This window comes from Falco rusticolus, chromosome 4 (genome assembly GCF_015220075.1).
Source record: "Falco rusticolus isolate bFalRus1 chromosome 4, bFalRus1.pri, whole genome shotgun sequence".
NCBI classification, from domain to species: Eukaryota; Metazoa; Chordata; class Aves; order Falconiformes; family Falconidae; genus Falco; species Falco rusticolus.
Window position 1 is genome coordinate 36,193,768 of NC_051190.1, and position 18,747 is coordinate 36,212,514.

At 38.2% G+C, this 18,747-nt stretch overlaps 1 long non-coding RNA gene across 1 annotated transcript in view; it reads right to left on the bottom strand.

The window, feature by feature from the left end:
• The window catches only part of LOC119147823, a 128,462-nt gene extending 109,817 nt beyond the window's left edge, over nt 1-18,645 (bottom strand). Inside the window, exons 1-3 of the long non-coding RNA XR_005104162.1 lie at nt 17,855-18,645; nt 15,646-15,807; nt 13,462-13,532 (exon numbers count right to left, since the gene is read on the bottom strand). This is a non-coding gene — a long non-coding RNA (uncharacterized LOC119147823). The remainder of the gene's footprint in view (nt 1-13,461; nt 13,533-15,645; nt 15,808-17,854) is intronic.
• Between the last annotated feature and the right edge of the window lie 102 nt (nt 18,646-18,747).

Sequence of the window (18,747 nt, forward strand, 5' to 3'; positions counted from 1 at the left end):
TACTTGCATGTGTGCAAAGCAGCCCTTCATTTACTCTTGAGAAACGTGCACCATGCAGAGCCATGGAAGTGATTGCAAGTAGAGGAAAGCTATATCCAGCAAGGCAAACACAGCAACTCCGAGCAAACTGAGTGCATCTACACCACTGTGTTCTGACAGTCCTGTAAAACCTGCACCTTTTGGCTTGGTCTGAAACCTTAACTGGAATCACAAAGATTCGTTTCTATTATCTACCCTGTTTTGTAAGTACAGTCAAGCAATATTACACATTCAACTCTAAGCTCATGGCAACCATCCAGAGTAAGTTAGAAAAGTACTGCAGAGCTGTAAAAAGTAGAGGAAAATAGTGACAGTCTACCTTTTCAACCATAATATATATCAAGCTTGCTTTCTAAGCCTGAAAGCAAACCAAGTTAGATAGTAAACAGAAAGGGCCAGCAACCCATAGCAGATATGAAAGGCTAAATCAGTATGTATTAGCTATTATAACTCACTAATTGCTATTAGGAAGAAACAACTTACTCATTTCTCCTGTATTAGAAATAAATTCTGTTGATCTCTGTGTGCAAACTTTGCCATTCCTGCGAGCCAGCAGTGAGCCAGTTCAGAGAACTAAGTCAGCAGAATACCAGTCACCTGGGACTAGGTTTCTGCCAGTGCTTCTGTGCCCAGAGACACTGCAAGGTCAGAGGAGCATCAGAGCTAGCCCAAGGAAAAGGGCAGGAGCCCATAGCGGGGCAGCAGGCATCACCTCAGCTCATGTCTAACATCACACGTATCCACAGCAGGATTCCTCAGGAATTGCCTTATACCAAAAAGGAGTAATCCAGCACCAGAGAGCAGATCAGAAGCGTTCTGCCTCCTCCTGAAGAAAACATGCAGCTGCATCCAAATGCCTACCAGCAGCTTTAATATTGAATGTTTTTCTTTCAAAATCCAGTAAGTAATTCTTAAGATTATGCTGGAGATAGCAACAATAACAAACCCATATCACTGCCTAATAGGTATGCTTAATGAAAGTACCATTTTCATTAACTGAAAGTCAATCTGTGCCCTTTCTAGCTTGGTTATCACTGATATGCTTCGCTAAAATGAGATGCATTGTAAATTCACTCATCATTCAATATAAAGATTCCAGACCAGGAAATTCTCCAAATAGTCTGTATATGTCTCTTCTTAAATCTCACTCAAGCTCTAAAATAAACCTTTGTTGTGCATAGGCTTCACATCGGCTCTCAGAAAGGGACTAGGCTTAACACCTAGCTAACAGTTTCATTGTTATCATGAAAGGCAGAACAGAATCCCTTCCTTTTACACTTCCATTTTTTTGGCAAAACTAACAGGAAAAAACATAGGGAAAAATTCTACAATAGCTAAATCCCTAGTGGAAAATAAACTGCCATAAATCATTGTCACAATATGAAAGCTAATTTAAATTTGGCCATATTTCTGGCAGATGAATGCTCTGTTTCTACAAGTCTGAGTGCTCTAAACTCTCTGTGAATATCCATTTAAATTTTTAAACCTGAATGAGGAAGGTGAATCCAATTCAACTTATTTTCATGCTGTGTTAGTTAATTTTCATTCACTCAAGAAGCAGAAATAACAGTATATACCTTCACTGGCACACTATGAATTGCAATACTCATCTAATTTTTGCATCAGTAGCACAAAACAACTGCAGCTAAAATAGGGACTTACAAGCAGATAACAAGACCTGTATCTGCTGTAAAACACATCACATATGTAAAGTGGACAGTGTAAAGAAAGGGGGGGAAAATATTTCCTCCAATTGCACATAGTGAACCAGCTCAGAAAAATATTGAAACATTCTCATTCCCACTGAACTGACTGAAACTTCCTTCAGTTGTCTCAGAATGATATCAAGAGAACACTGATCAAAAAATTCACAAGCATCTTCAAAACAATCCAATGAAGAATTACATCATCTATTCACAGTCAATTCATAAGCAAGAAAAAAAAAAAAGAGTCAAAACATGAGGAAAATTAGTTGAAACAATTCTCAGCTTTAAGGAAACGTTTTAAAGTTACCAAAACCTAAGTGTTTTTAATAGCTTATTTTTAATGCACTTGCAGTGTAGTATTTTTGAAAGAATCATAAAAAAGCTTTACACTATAAGAAAATTTTAGTATAATTAGAATAAAACAAATTATCTCATTAAATAATGTGACTATTGAAACCCTAATATTTCTATTCTGCAGCTACACCACAGATGTCAGAATGAAAAAGTATGCCAGCAACACTAGAATCAGAATTGGTACTTTTTATTTAAAACGGATTAATCAATATCATTTTATTGAGTCTACCAAGACCCCTATACATGGGAGTCATCTATACACATGAATTTAATATGTATCTGATGGTTAGCGGGTGTTTTAATAGAGTTTTGTTGTAAAATAAACATTAAAAAATACAAGAAAATACTCTGAACAAATCAGCTACTTATTCCAACAGTAATTACCTAAAGCTACTTAATTCTCAGTTATTGCCATATTCTTTCAGATTTGTTAAGGGATCAGAAATCCCGATTCCAGCAACCTGAGTGCATTCAGCTACCTAAAATACATCTGATGTATCCTATTTTTCAGCAAATACATGTTCTATTAAATACTTTAGGATGATGAATAAACTCTCATGGATGACGGAAAAGTAAGGTGATGAATATATTCTCTAGTGAATTGCTAAACAGCAATTAAACCTGCTCACATTTAAGCATTTATTGAAGGCTCACCAGTATATTGGACATTGTCCTCATGAGAGCAGAAAACATTGTTTCAACAGTCAAAAGATGATGTTTTCATATAAAGAAAAATATTTTTAATAAAGTCATCCACAATACATTTTTGCGGTCAGTTACCACTCCAAATCCAAGATAAAGTATAAGTACAACAAAAAAATATTTTTAAATGTAACATAAAAGCCATAAGTGTAGTGAAAAGAATACCGGCACCCCTTTATTTGTGTTGAAAGTCAGAAACAGAAAAACACACCTACAAGTTTACAGGCTTAAGTCTTTATGCAAGCTCAGACCGACAGGTGCAAATAGGAAGCATCTTTAACTGCTACTCAATTACAGAGACAATGATCACTCAGTAGCATTCTTCATAATCAACTGCAAATCGATTAAAACCATCAAGGAACAAAAATAGCAAAGGAGAAACACTGCCCCAAATGATTTGTGTTTCATAAGATTTGTATTTGTATTTCAATAACTTTTGTAACCAACTTTGATTTGGAGGCATCATACACATAGGAACGGAGTCAAACAAATAACACTTAGAGGACACAAAACCAAAGAAAGATCAAGTTAAATGAATTCAAGGTTCAGGTCACCAGTACAAAATGGAAGGAGCAGCAAATGCCATCCATAACCACAAAATTGTCAGGCAAACAATGAAACTGAGAAAGGGCAACCTTAAACAAACTATCAAAGAAGTTTTGTATTACCAAATACTAAAGAAGAAAGGGCTTTTTCCTCCAGCTATCTTGAGCTGAGATAGATCAAGGAGAATGACTGGAACTAAAAAAAGAAGGGACAGAATTCAGAGACAAAGTTATTAAAGTTGCCACAGACTCAGCTGGATACCAGTATTTCTGGAACAAGGAACAGACATTCCAAATAACTGGAAAATTAGATTTAAAAACAGATCACTGAAAAAAGAAGGATAAGAAAGCAGCATAAGGAAAACAGACATTTTCACAATGATTTCTCTAAGACTAGGTTCTTTGTTATTTTGATAAACGAAAACTTCAATTAGCTCCTTCTAGTAAAGCTGTCCAGAAATCATCAGTCTTTCTCAGTGACCACTTAGAAATACCTAGAAGGATCCTGATACTCATAACGTCTTCGGTACCCTAAGTAAACACCTAGCTTTTATATTGTGTTGATATTCAGGCACTCTATAGTCTCCACAACTGATGTTTGTTTTTCAGACCAAAAATCCAGCTGTAGAATAATTGTACACCTATCAATAAGAGGCAAGAAGAAATACAGCTGCTCCGTGCTTTCTTGAAGAACAGGAGAACTTAATGAACTTGCTATGTGAAAATAATTTGGCAGATCTATTATGTAATACATATTATCCCACATCTTCAAAATAAAGTTTGCCCAAATACACATACAATCAGGGGTTGATACAGCAGTATAGATGTTACACTGCCACTTCTCAGTTGACACTGTGCGTACTATCAGCGTTGCCACAGAAGAGCAGGTCACACATCTACAAACCCCATTGTCTATGTTGTAAGTGCCTGTGATTGCTGCATTTCTCATAGTGTTTCAGCTCTAGTTCAACAGACAATGGAATATTTCTACATGTCAGGAGAGCAGACGGGACCTTCCAGCAAATTAAAGAAAAATTCATACAACACTTTAAAATCTTCAGACAATCAGTATGTCTAAAACTTATTTTACAAAGAAAATATTTAGAGAGCAGGGAATAAAGAAACCTGAAAAGAATCTCACATTGTGATCTCACATTGCAAGGTATGGGATGTGAATTCCTTTCATTTTTGAACATCCACAGAAAAAGAACTCTTGAGACCAAGTGGCAGAAGATTAAAAAGTCATCCTGAAACAAGACTTCAGCACTGATCTCAGAATAAAGGCGGGGGGGGGGGGGGGGGGGGGGGGGGGCGGGGAAGGCAGTTTTTTAACATACTGTCTGGTTTAATACTTCACTTCTGCAATGTTCTACTTCATTGCCACGGAATGAAAGAAAAGGAAATCACAAAAAGATTCTTTGGCATCCATGTCCTGGGTTTTTTCTGTATATTGTATGAAGAAATGATGGAGCTGATAATTTAAAATGTTATGATTAAGTCCTGCAGTCACCAGATATGCAGCTGAAAAGACAAGTGGGATCCATTCTGAAAATTATGTAATGGGTAAAGAGAAAGAAAAACTGATGAATAAACAGAGGAAACCATTAGAAAAAAAAAAAGTAGCCTCTTCTGCTAGACTTGGACAGTGAGGGAAGGGAGGACAAGAGGCAGTATCACGTTGTTTGAATAACCTAATTTCCTGTTATGTCCTTTTCTGTGAAAACATAATTGAAGGTTTAATGCAGGTTGTGATTTCACTCATTGCAAATAATCAATTTTCTATTTCTTCCCCCTCCCGATTAAAAAACATAATAATTGGAGATGTGTAGAATCAAAATAATTGATCCTGCTGGTGACACCCATAAGTTTGACACTAACAATCTTATGCAAGCAACCATGGGATGTGCTTGCTGCTCAGTTGATACATAAAACCTTCCAATGAAACAACGAGATGAGTGGAGACATCAAGTATATATTGGTTTGAACTTTTGTTGCTTTTCTTACTGAGCAATAAATAAAATCTTCGGTACCCTCCATTAGGTGGTTACCATGCATATATTCAAGTGACTGTAAATGCATGTACAAGTAGGGAGCTTCACCCTCCCCCTTCTCACATGTAAAAGTGACTGAGACCTTCTCCAGCCTGTCACCCCTCTCCTCTTTTATATTTTATCTCTGTATGGAAGTTGAATTTTGGGTTATTGTTTTGTATTCTGGACCCTTAAAAAAAAAAAAAAAAAAAAAAAAAGACAACACACACACACACTCAACAAAAAAGCCTGGGTTTTTTGTCTGTTTTTCTTTCAGCCTTAAAGAGCAGTATCAACTTTCTATACCATCCTTTGGGCCATTCTGCTCCATTTTTAACTCACAAATTATACACAATTACTCTGCAATGAGAGCTACCTTTCCTACAATGTGTATCCATCTGCACCAAATTGCCATCTACGTTTGTTGTAAGCCTGCCCTCAAAGTGTCAGGACCACAGGAGTTCCTCTGTTTTCTTACTGTGGTTGGCAACTTTATTGTTTTACATATGTCAAAAATCCACTTTTATATTGTCAGGATGCTCCTCTTTTACTGATGGTCCCATTACAAGACTATAAGCAAGAGCTGCTGTTCTCTACTGATGTATTGTTGACTGGTGGAAGGCATGCTGCCTTTGCTAGCTGGGAAGTCCCTCTCAGTTGACGCAGGGAACAAATATCTTTTATAAATAAACCTCCTGTCAGGACCGCAAAACCTTCTCCTCATAAGCTGTGCCAGAATTCAAGGATAAGAATTTGAAATCTACCAAAAACATTACTGAGGAAAGGGGTAGAAACAGACAGCTTCCACCAACTGTAAGGACAGAAAGATTTTAGAGTAAGAGCAGCTTCAGAATAGGGTATAAAGAAAAAGAAGCTGACTACCTTACAATGTATATTCTTCACAATCAGAAGGAAATCCACATATTAGGGGTTTTTTTCCTCCTGACAGCATCATTTCAAATGCACATATAGACATCAATAATTCAAAGGAGAAGTTGTTTGAATATGATTAGAGAAAAGGACTTCAGCATGAGGCCAACAGATATAAAAGCAATTCAAATTTGGTCATGAAAATCCCTCAGGCTCAAGGAAACAAGAGGAGCATTGCTTTCTAACAAGCACATGAAATTCTACCGTAGCTGCTCAGCCCTGGCCTGCGTGCCCACTCATAACATTCCACCGGCGATTGTAAAGCACCACCTTGTCGAGCCTCTCCCCAGTTGTGGTCCCATCCAGCTATCATTAGAGCGCTCTCCCTCTTCGCCCTCACCCCTAATAGCACAGACTGTTGTAACCAGACCATTCTGCCACCTTCACAGTTGCTCACCAACTTAAATGGATTCTCTGCATACCCCAAGAGAGAACCAGCAACATAAACTAAGGCAAACAATTTCTCCTCCGCTACCACACGGAAATTATATACATTTTATAATGGCAATTCTTTAACAGCAACAGGTTTGAGATGGGTTTTTTTGTGGGGAAACAAGGGCTTTTAGACAAATTAGAAACTAAAACTGTGGTAGGGATAGAAATTAAAATGCAAATCCTCAGTGGTTCATTTCTGTAAAGGTTTGGAATATTGACTAAAACAGGGTATCAAAATTAAATAAAAACATTTAAATGTTTGAAACATTAAAAAAATCTACGTGGTCTAATCATCACTATTCACTATACGATCCTCTCACATTATACAAATACCTGCCAGCTCCCTTGGCAGTATATATTTGGGGATGCAACACAAAAGACTGGTTCATCGAAGGGTGCATCACAGGTGAGAAGCAAGGTTGCCATGCTGAGAGGCTATGCATTGCCCACAGCAGAAGCGTAAGTGCTTTCATCCGGACAGAGAACTCCAAAGCATTCTCCATGTGACATCCCTCCCTCCTGCAAGCCTTTGGGTTAATCATACTCACTACTGAAAACCAGAAAGGAGCTCCAAAAGGTAGGAACACTCCATGCAGATCTGAAAAGCCATGAAAGCATTCCACATCGGCTAGAGTGGGACAAAGGACCAGGTCAGAGCAGGCCTAATTGATACACACTAGATTTTGGAACCTTTCTTTAAATTGTAGAGCAGGGGGAAATACAACACAGAACCATTCAAGGATGGATAACTAAATAGCACCCATTTTTCCAGTAATAAAGTGTCACCAGAAAGATATTACTTGATTAAATGTACGTCTTTCAAAGTTAGTAAGAGAAATAATAAGCAAAACAGGTTCAGTTTGTTATTTTGATTTTTTTTTTTGAGGAAAGTAAAGGAAGGCTCCAGCCCATGAGTCCCATTTTCTTTAGCAAAGACTTCATTTGTCATCTATCTTATTCTGAACTCACTGAAGTAGCATAGAGGCTGCTGTGAACTACAGCCAACCAGATCAGAGTCAGAGAAGAGCAAAGGAAAAACTGCTAGCTAGCTAACAGATGGAGCGATTAACTACATTAAGGGAATCCAGTAAAAGCAAGTGAGAATAACTAGCAGGGAGCATGGCTTTCAAGGGCATTTAATAGAAAACCTGGGGTTTTTGGCCTTTTCTGCATTTCTAAATTGGTGGTTTATTGTAGTTCCTTTTTCTCCTCCTTTAACATCTTCTGTTACTGCAATTCCTTGCTGTACTGTTGCAAACCTGGAAAAAGTGCTTATTTCCGAGCTACAAGGAAATAGAAAATCCCCTAGGTTTCTGGGCAAGGGTTCAAAATGACATTAAATATTTTAATAACAAGCCCTAAGAATTGAACTAGGTCCCATGTTACTGTCAGTCAAGACCTTGATTTGTCTGACCATCTGTTTATTTTCTTGGTCTTACGGTCATACATCTACAAAAAAAAAAAAAGATCTTTTGAGGCACTGTCTATCTGCAGCTTCTGCTAATTTCAGCCTAGATTTATGGAGATTGAATGTTTTGGACCTCAGATTAAAATGTGTCCTAAAATTGAAAACAGAGCAAACATGAAGATTTAGAAACACAGTATACATATTCTGGCAATGGAGGGGCATGGATTTAAGATTATAAATTATATAAAAGAAATAAATAATTACATATAAATAAATAATTTTATACATATTATACATATGAATATAAATTATAGAATTCTATTATTTGTAAAATAATTATAAAATATTTTAAAAATCAATATATAAACAATTGCCTAGAGTACAACTCATACCTCAACATTTCACAGCCAAGCAGAAAAATATTCAGAGATGTAAAAATTTCCTGAATACAAAGAGTCAGGTCCTTGAACGTTAATCGAAAGTTTAGCCTGATTTTAAAACCATTAGAAACTTCTGCAGATGGATATTTCATAGTAATACTTACACTGCAAATGTTTTCAGGAGACTATTTGAATACGATTTTGAAGTTGTGCAACAGTCCATCAAAACTGACACTGCACTGGGAAGCAGAATGCTTGGATTCTATTTCTAAGCCTAGGTGAGACCTTAGATAAATCATTAATCTCTTTCCTTTCATGCTCATCATCTATTTGGTTTACTATAGTTGTAGTAATCACATTTCTGCAATAACAGTGGACCTTCTAAATTGGCTAGAGTCCATATTTTCTAGTCTGACATCAATTGTAGCAGTAAAACAGTTATGAAGTGTTGATGCCAAGGCAAAATCTGTAGCTGCTTCGCCACAAAAAGCAATCTGAGGGTATACAATATATTTAACATACTGCGTTTCAAGATTTGGTGAAATAATCCTTTCTTAATGTGTATACATACACAATATGCAAAACAGAATAATCTATCTCAGGGCATTTACATGCTCCACAATTCAAAAAAATCCAAGTTTTCTGTAGGATAGTCTTTTTGATATGTCAGTTTTACTGTGTGAAAAGATGGAAACTACAGCTATAGAAAGGATGCCTACTGAAGAGATAAAATATGCTTTATAAAAGAGTCAGACTATGAACTTTAGAGATTATCTTCTACTTAGCTGTCAAAGCAACAATCAAAAGAAACATCTCCAGACAAAACTGAGGTCATGAAGGTGAAATAGTGAGAAAAGACAATGGTTCACTAGGTATCAGGAAAGGTTTTGTCAGCATGTGGCTCTTCTCTTACCAGATGTTGAAACAAAGTTGTTCAGATGTCTGTCAAGAAGGGACTACCACAAATACCATCCAAATACATAAAGGAAATTCCAGTGTTGGCAGATTAATATGTATCTGAGAAACTGTCTCAGATACAAAATTATCACATAAAAGGAATAGTGATCTTTGTATTAAATAAATAAATAAATACCTCACAAAAAACCGCAATGCCTTTTAATTTGAGAAAGAACCCTCCAAATACTGGTATAGACAGCAGCATGTAATATGTTGGCAGATATTATAAGGTTCTTTTTCTACTGCATTTAAGATTTGCCACCCTCCTGTCTGGGAAGAGCCAACCAGAACAGCTTACAGAGGCTTTCATAAAATTTTGGTGCTTGTCACCAACTTTTCTGAGGTTCCTCAGACCCAAGTACTTGTTTTCCAGAGAGCAGATGCTTAGGTGGGTCCATTGTGACACATTGTGAAGTGTATTTATGAGTGACTATAGGGTTACAAATATGCACATATTTTGCATCACATAAGGGAAAGTAAACACATTGGTTTTGTGAGACAGGCATATCAGCTTGCATGGTAACGGGGACCAGGCTTGAAGTGACCTTATCTGTCCAGAGGAAGAGCTGGATACCACTGGTCCCTCCATGGTACAGTGGTAGAAAGATAAAAATACCTGCCATCTTTGATCACGCCAAATGAGAGAATTGAGTTTTCTCTGAAATTATATTCATGAAAGGGTACTACAATAAAAGGCAAAGTTAAAGTAAGTTGTAAGGAGCAGAAGCTAGCTACAGTCTTCCTTTTTGAATATGCATCCCTCCTACTACAAGCTGGCAAGTGAACTTTTTCTCCCAGTATGGTGTACCACATGCGTGTTTTTCACTGCTGTAGTTTCCTGGAATAGCTCAGTATACAGCAAGATATGGGTATTCGCAAAGGAAGAGAGGAAAGAGGTCACATTCACAGGAATTTGAAAGTATCTTAATTTCTGTTCAAAATGCTGTCAAATCTATATTCCTGGAACTGGTCCTGCTAATGAGAGAAGAAAAAGGGTAGCATACAATCCACTTCTAATTTTTTAAATAACCCTTCTTTGCTATAGCTCAAGGTATTCCCCTTTATCACAGCAGACAGTACAAAGATTGTCTTTTCAAATGGTGTTAGCAGGGAAACATAAATTTAAGGAGTTGAACTAGCCTCCTGATGTCAGGTTTCCCCATTACTTAGCCGTTTACTACTGAATCCTAATTTCCTAATATATGCTGTTAAGATATTTTATAACATTTAATCACACATGACACTGGTAATACATATTTGAAATAACTACCAATTTCATTTCTTTTTTATGAAAACGTGGGGTTTTTTTCAGTGAGAATAAAGAGCTATTATCATGACTTTAAAAATAACGTGATCTGAGCACTTTAGATCTAAAGATACAATACTTAATAGACAGTGTTATGGCTATCTACAAGTAGCACATCATATCAACTCAAACTTTTGGTTTTAACGTTTCTGAAAAGGGAGGTGTACAGTGGCTCCCTGGAGAATTTCCCTTTCTTTCTTTATTCCAAAAAGCTAATATCTTTCTTTGAGGTCAATATGAACAAACCAAAAAGTTTGTTTGAAAGAAACTGTAAGATTAAGTTTACATGAATGTCTGGGAAGTCGATGTCTTATCCACTGTGCATAACATACCAAGAAAGTTCAGACAGTCAAACTCATATTCCTGTTACGTATATTTTATAGCTTCTAGTTAACATCACGAAGGTGCTGAAGCATTCCAGTATGTAATAAACCTATTGCAAAACAGTAAAACTAACAATGGCTGCCTGAGCAGGTAAGTTAGGACTGATAGGTTATGTGGATGATTGCACCTTTAACAGGCTTCCATAAGAAGATAGAACTTGACATCAAATGAAGCCGGTGCTCGCATTATCTAGATCAGATTGTTTTAATCAGTAACATTTTGAACAGTTCCTTGGCTAAACCAAGAACTTCAAGTTGCTCCAACTTGTCTGCAGAGGGAGAAGCAGAACACAGACACTAAACAGGAAAAAGGAACAAAACTGACAAAGATGCTTAACAGAACATCATAGAGGAAAAAGACTTGGTGCTTTGAAGAAGCAGTAAAGGAGGAGAAAGCAGGAAGAACAGAGAATTGCAGGACCAGGCACACTGAAAAGCAGCTCATCTGGAGCGGTCTGATCAGGGCCCACCTGAGAACTACCTTTCCAACAACTGCATTATTTGTAACCTTCTCTGCCATTACATATGTCATTGCACTGGTGCGTTAATAACATATCCCCATTGGAACATTCAAAATACATTGAAAGAATTATTTAAGAAAGTCAGCTAATATGCAGGTTACAAAAAAAAAAAAAAAATGTTAGCTTATCCTAAAATAAGTTGTCAAGGATAAATACAGAATAAAGATTCTAGAAGATGCTATAAACCATTTGGGTAACATATTAGTTTGCAACAAGTAAAATTTCTTAACTACATAAAAAGTGGAATAACTGACACATAAGCACACACATATACATGCCTTAGATCACATACACTAAGAATAAATATAACCAGCAAAAACCCCAACACAGTCATTTAGGTTGGTAAAAACCTTTAAGATGACTGAGTCCAACAGGTGATGTTAAATCTTCTTTTATTTTTTGCCAATAGCAGGATAACATGAAGATGGTGACAGTCTACAAGAGGGACCTCTCTTCGCAAATTTAACAAAGAATTGGCTCAAATGGATGAAAAAGGAAAAGGTAAACACTCTGTACCATGATTTTTAAGGAATGCTTTCTATCATTTACTTACAGAGCAGTTTTCCACATGTGCCTGTGGCAATCTTCCCTAAATAGCTAATGATGCAACTCTATAGGTAAATAACTTAGAGACACTTAGAAGAAAGAAAGATTTGAGCCATCTTGTATAAATGGAGGAAAGCTTAGCAGTAGTTTCATTCAGTAAAGTCCCTGCCTAAAACAACAAGAAATGGTACCTACGTTGTAACAATACAAAAAAAAAAAAAATTTAGTATTCCACAATAGCTTATTTGATTAAATCATAGAGGAAACTTTTCCTGATATATTCTCCTTGTATTTAATACGCCTTTCCCTTGTATTTAGTAAGCCAAACAACACTAGCATGTTGCAGCAATGCAAGTTTTGTTGGAGGGAGCTGAGGTTGGAGTGGGTTTTTTGTTCTGGTGGGCTTTCTCTGTTGTTTTATCGTGGGTTTTTTCCCAAACCTGTTACAAATATAAGCATTTTGTGGCTTTCCAAGTGATCTGCATCCTAACATTACCAGAATACTGAAGACAAAAGGAATTTTCAATCCAAACCACATTAGAGTTAATCCCAAAGTACAAGCACATTCATGCATATTTCAGTTCTTGAGCAAATTAATCTTTTGTTCTAAACATTTTTTTTTAATGAAGCTTCTACACTATAGTGTTTCATACCAGAAAGGTATTATAATGCAGAAGGGTCGAAAATCCTGCTTTTCGCATTTCGAAAATCCTAGTTCATGCATTCCACCAATTCTGATAACCTGCAGAGACCCAAGTGAGAAGTTCTAAATCATAGTAAGGAATGGGTAAATTTAGAACCAACCAGTTATGCACTCCTGTAAAGAAAGAAACCTAAAACCAGTCAAGGTATTTATTAGATGGATTTTCAAAACCAAAGGGTACCTGTATATGAAAGAAAGTAGCTTAACATTCACTCAGCTGAAACATGAGAGACTAAAATCAAACTAAACGCCAATTGGACATCAGAAAGCAAAGAACACTGAAGCAAATTTAGGTGATCTGGAGTAATAATGATAATGGGAATTGAATATAGAAGTTGTGTTTGAATGACCTCAAGGGTTTGCATCGTCTGTTTCTGTTTAAAGTGTTTTCCTCATTATTCTTGATGAGTGAACCATCAATAATTAAAACACACAAATAACCAAGAAAATCTGATTGTTGTTCTTTACTGTAACCTGCATGTTAAGAATCTATTGTTATTCACCAAGCACACATACCATTGCCACGGCATAAGGCAGTTTTGCAGTACACCAGCGAAACACTGTTAACTTGCAGCAGTAGTCCAGCACTGTAAGAGAAAGGTACAACAATGCAGAAGTTAAAACATATCACAAAAGACATTTAGCTTCAGCATTCATGAATGCATCTGATTTTCTCTTTCCCCATGCCCTAATTTATTACCATGAAAAAACATTAGTAGTGACCATCATTGCAGTTTCTCTATACATATCAAGAAAATGCTCTTTGTAGCACAAATATATAATATGTTCTTATCCTATAAAACTTTACAATTCAGGGATCTTCTTTATGAAGTTTCAACATATTTAAAGAACTAATGACAGTCACAGCAAAATGCATGTGATGGAATCAGAAAAAAAACTTATTATTTGTGATATGATGCAATAAGGCACATTGCCCATGCTTATATATACCTGCAGCTTTAGTTAACAGTATTTGTAAAGCAGACAAAACCAGAACTTCTAGAGCCATTATTAAATAAATAAATAAAAAAGATTCCTAACTTCAGAAACAAAGAAACAATTAATTCATTTTCTGATATGCTGAAAATATCAAATCAGTCTAGTAGCTGGTGACTTTAATTTTTCATGTCAGAATTTAGAACCACATAGAAAAGCATTTGGTGTTTGTTGACCATTGAATAATTGAGACTTCTTTCCTTCTGGAATCTAGAAAACAGACTTTTCCTGTGCTTTGTTCCTGATCCCTATTTTTGGCTGGCACAATTTAAATAGCGCATCTCTCACTGACAAGTTCCTTCATGCTGACAAGGAAGAAAGCTGCAGCTTTCCTTTTTATTTTTCAGGTCTCCTTATGCTTATTTAATGAAGCATAAATATGGATGGCACCTTCCTCCTTACATCAGTTGAAAACATGCAAAAAAAAAAAATTCAGCTCAAAAGCACCTTTTTTAACCAGGCTTTAAATAGTTCCCTCAGTTTTCATTATTATTATTATAGAGACTTACGCTTCCTTCACGCACATGAGCCACTCAGTCTCCAAAACAATCTGTTCACATAAGCCGATCACAGATTTCAGAAAAAGTATAAGAAAAAAACGTATGCAACACTCAGAAAAGAAAACCTTTTCATGTAATAAAGACATAGCGATCCATATTATTCTTTTACTTCATTTCCACTTATATTAGAAGAGTGCTCAACACTGATTTTTATGTCATTCTTTCCTCTTTAACTATAATTAACTTTACAAAGAGCCTGTCACCTAGTCTTGCATAGGATCAACCATACCTAAGAGATAACTACCTAAACCCTTCCTGACAGATTTCTAGTCCTATTGCCAAAGGACATGGAACAAGTTCACTGTCTTCTTCACAGAAATATTATGCACAGTATTTTACCAAAGGACATTTCTGTTTAGTCATTTAAGTATCACTGGACGCTGCAAACTACCTTGTAATATTTCCCTACTCCTACCTCATCTCCTACTCAGTATGTCATCCTCCTTTTGGCTTATTTTTTGTAGAGGACGGAGACAGTGGGTTTAACCTTGATAATGTGCAGCTGTGACCTTGCTTTAACGATGTGCAGCTGTTATCCTGCAGCAAAGAAGTAAATAACTTTGAGGGGGTGTGAGAAGAAACCCGGAGGAAACAGAGACAAAAAGAGGAATGTGATCTAATCTCCAGAAGATAAGAAAACGGCATGAACAGCAGAGAGTAGCCTATAGTGACCAGCTACATAACGGTCTTTGCTTCAACATCCTTGCAAAGTCTGTGTCTCAATTGCCAGAATTTTTGCCTTTTTTGTTTCTATTGCTTTCTTAGTATTGGGATTATTTTTTTTTTTTGTCCTTTATTAGGCTCATTTACCCAAGTATTCTGGAGCTAAAGAGAATGTGGTTGGAGTAGTTGGAGTAACCAAGCAAACATCTGCCAGCAACAGGCAAACACTGACATGCAGGTCCACATGTAACACCTGACTACAGAAGTTATTCGGGTCAGTTTAGATAACATGACAAATTTCACTAATATTGACCAGGTAGGCCTATTCCTATACTGGTATTCAGAACAACTTTTTAATTTTATACAGTCTTAGTAATATCTAAAAGCATATATTATTATAGAGCGTGGCTGGATGTTTCCAACATGATTTTGGCCTCCAAATCAGTGTTAAATGCTGAGAACCATGAGAAAACATAGTTACCCTTTTATTGGTTCAGCAAGTGGGTAGTCCAGCTTTAGTGATGTCCTTCAGATAGCTACCAGGGCAGGGTGAGGATGGGTTTGGTGCCATGCTCTGGGTGATGCTCTGTTTATGTTGAGATACGACAGAGACAGCACGGACTGTTCTGTTCTGCTGACGGTACTAAAGTAAGAGACGGGAGTAAGGTACTCTGAGCAATCTAGTAGTCATAAATAAAGATAAGGTGGGCATATGAAGGAGATGAGAAGGCCATGAGTCAGGAGGTTTTGCAAGGTCCAGCCGAAGAACGGAACAACCACCCAAAAGTCTCCCCAAAAGATGATTCTAGAAGACTCCACCTCAAGGCCTGCCTAAACCCCTCCTATTATGAATATGATGATTAGATGTCGAAATTAAATGAATATGTATGTAAAGGTGTTGCAACCTCTTACGAAAACTGTATAAATTACCTGACTTTTCACTGAAAACTTTGGAGCTAGTTTGTCCAGTGTGAACTGGCTAGCCCCGCAACATTGCACAAAATAAACACCTTTGCTGCTCTAAAGACAAAATTCATCTCTGAGCAGTTACTCTGTGCCATTTTGACATCATTTTGGTGAGCCAGCCAGGAGAACTCTTCACCAGTGCTGGAATCCAGGGAGCCTGGAGACCCTCAGGGCTCCCGACTGGATCTTCGGTTGGCAAGACTCCCCTACCCATTGGCTTCCCATACAAGTGGACAAGAACTTCTGCTCAACATGAAAGGTATTTATATTTATTCCTTGGTTTAAACTTGGTTGAATTTACCCCTTAAGATGAAGATGGGATGCCATTGCACAGGGTTATGAGAAGGGATGCCTTCTGAAAGGGGTAGCAGCCTCTATTTGGTATGTTGTATTTGGCCAAATATTGTTTATTTTGTCTTAAGATTTGGGAAGCTAAAACTTCCTTTTGGTTGTCTTAAGATTTGGGAAACTCGTCTTGTTAGGAATTTCTGGAATGTAACAACTGAAATAGCGCTCTGTGTTTTGTTTGTTTTATGTGCTGTCTTGTTTTATGTTCAAGATTAGAGTTAAGGGTCTTTTATGGAAAGTAATTCTGGTAATTCTGAGCGAGTGGCTGAGAACTTACCACGCCGTTTAGGACCCAAAATTAGAATTTGCCCTTTTGTAACTGTTCATTATATAGAAGAGCTCTGTGCACAGATCGGCTATGAAATGTGTATTCTGTGGTCCACAGCGGCATCTTGTGACATTGCGTGGTAACGCGAACTGACCGCGTCACTGGAGTTGCAAGTGTATGGTACCTTGTCCTGGTTTCACCTGGGATGGAGTTAACTCTTCTTAGTAGCTAGTACATAGCTCTGTGTTTTGGCTTTGATGAGAAAACGATGTTGATAACCGCACTGACGTTTTCAGTTGTTGCTGGGTGATGTGTATACTAAGTCAAGGACAGATTTCTAGTCCTATTGCCAAAGGACATGGAACAAGTTCACTGTCTTCTTCACAGAAATATTATGCACAGTATTTTACCAAAGGACATTTCTGTTTAGTCAGAGGGCTGGAGGGGCACAAGAAATTGGGAGGGGACACAGACAGGACAGGTGACTTGAACCAGCCAAAGAGGTATTCCATACCATGGGACGTCATGCTTGGTATATAAACTTGGAGGGCTGGCTGGAGGGGATCATTGCTTGGGGACTGGCTGCGCATCAGTCAGCGGTGAGTGAGCAGTTGTACTGTGCATCACTTGGGGTTTTTTCCTTTTTCCTTTGGATTTTACCCTTTTTTCTCCACCTTTCCATTCTAATGGTTATTACTGTTATTGCTGTCGTTCTTATCTCTTTATTCTGTTTAAATTATTAAATTGTTCTTACCTCAACCCTCAAGTTTTACATTCCTTTCTGATTCTTCACATCAGTAGAACGGCAGTGTGAGAAACAAGAAATATTGTTCCTGGCTCGTTCTCTGTGGGAGCAATGGCTGGACAATCCTAATGTGCCTTTGGTCTCCGTAAGAGTGAAAAAGTGAGCAATCAATTTTCTGATCTCAGGAACCAGGTACCCTAAGTTTAGAGATGTCGCTCACATGGCTACAAGGGCAGGGTGAGGAACACAAAGAAAATTAATTCCTGGCTCCTTCTCCGGGGGACCAGTGACTGGACGTTTCCAACATGCTTTTGGCCTCCGAATCAGTGCAAAAAGCCGAGAAGCATGAGAAAAAGTAGTTACCCTTTTATCGGTTCAGAAAACAGGTAAGTCCATCATGGCACCCTCTCCAGAGTAGCTGTGGCTGCATGGTTCCACGGGGCATCTGAGTCTGTACATGTACAAAAGCAAGCAATTAAATTTTTTACCTCAGAAAGCATACACCAGAACTTTGGTGACATCCTTCACATACGCACCAGGGCAAGGTGAGAACCAGTAAGGGAATCCCTCCCTGGCACCTTCTCTGGTGGAGCTGTGCCTGGTTGGCTCCATGGAGCATTTGTGCTCTGCACAAGTGCAAAATTGAGCAGTTAATTTTCTCACCACAGAAAGCAGAGAACAGAACTTCTGTGGTGTACCTCAAACGGCTACCAGGGCAGGGTGAGAACCATGAGGAGAATCCCTCCCTGGCACCTTCTCTGGTGGAGCTGTGCCAGGGTGGTTCCATGGAGAATTTCGAATCAGGATGAGTGCAAAAGCGAGCAGTTAATTTTCTCACCACAGAAAGCAGGGAGCAGAACTTGTGGGGTGTCCCTCACACGGCTGCCAGGGCAGGGTGAGAACCATGAAGTGAATTCCCGCCCCCCCGCCACCTTCTCCGGGGTAGCTGGGCCTGGGCGGTGCCATGGAGCAGCTGGGCTCTGTACATGTACAAACCCGCATTCAAAACCAGCGCGGGCCCGTAAGCCTGGCGGCATTTTTGTGGTGTTAATAAGTCGAACTCAATTTTATAGTCTTAACACATTTGTGAGGAAACGCGGGGGCGTGACTTACCGTCCCGCACGCCCAGCAGCGTGAGGACGGAGAGGGGCGGGGCTTCGTGTGGCGCTTGCGTGAGGCGGGGCGGGCCGCCGCGGGGCGGGGCTCCGTGTGGCGCACGCGCAGAGGGGGCCGCCGCAGGGGTGGGGGAGGGCTCA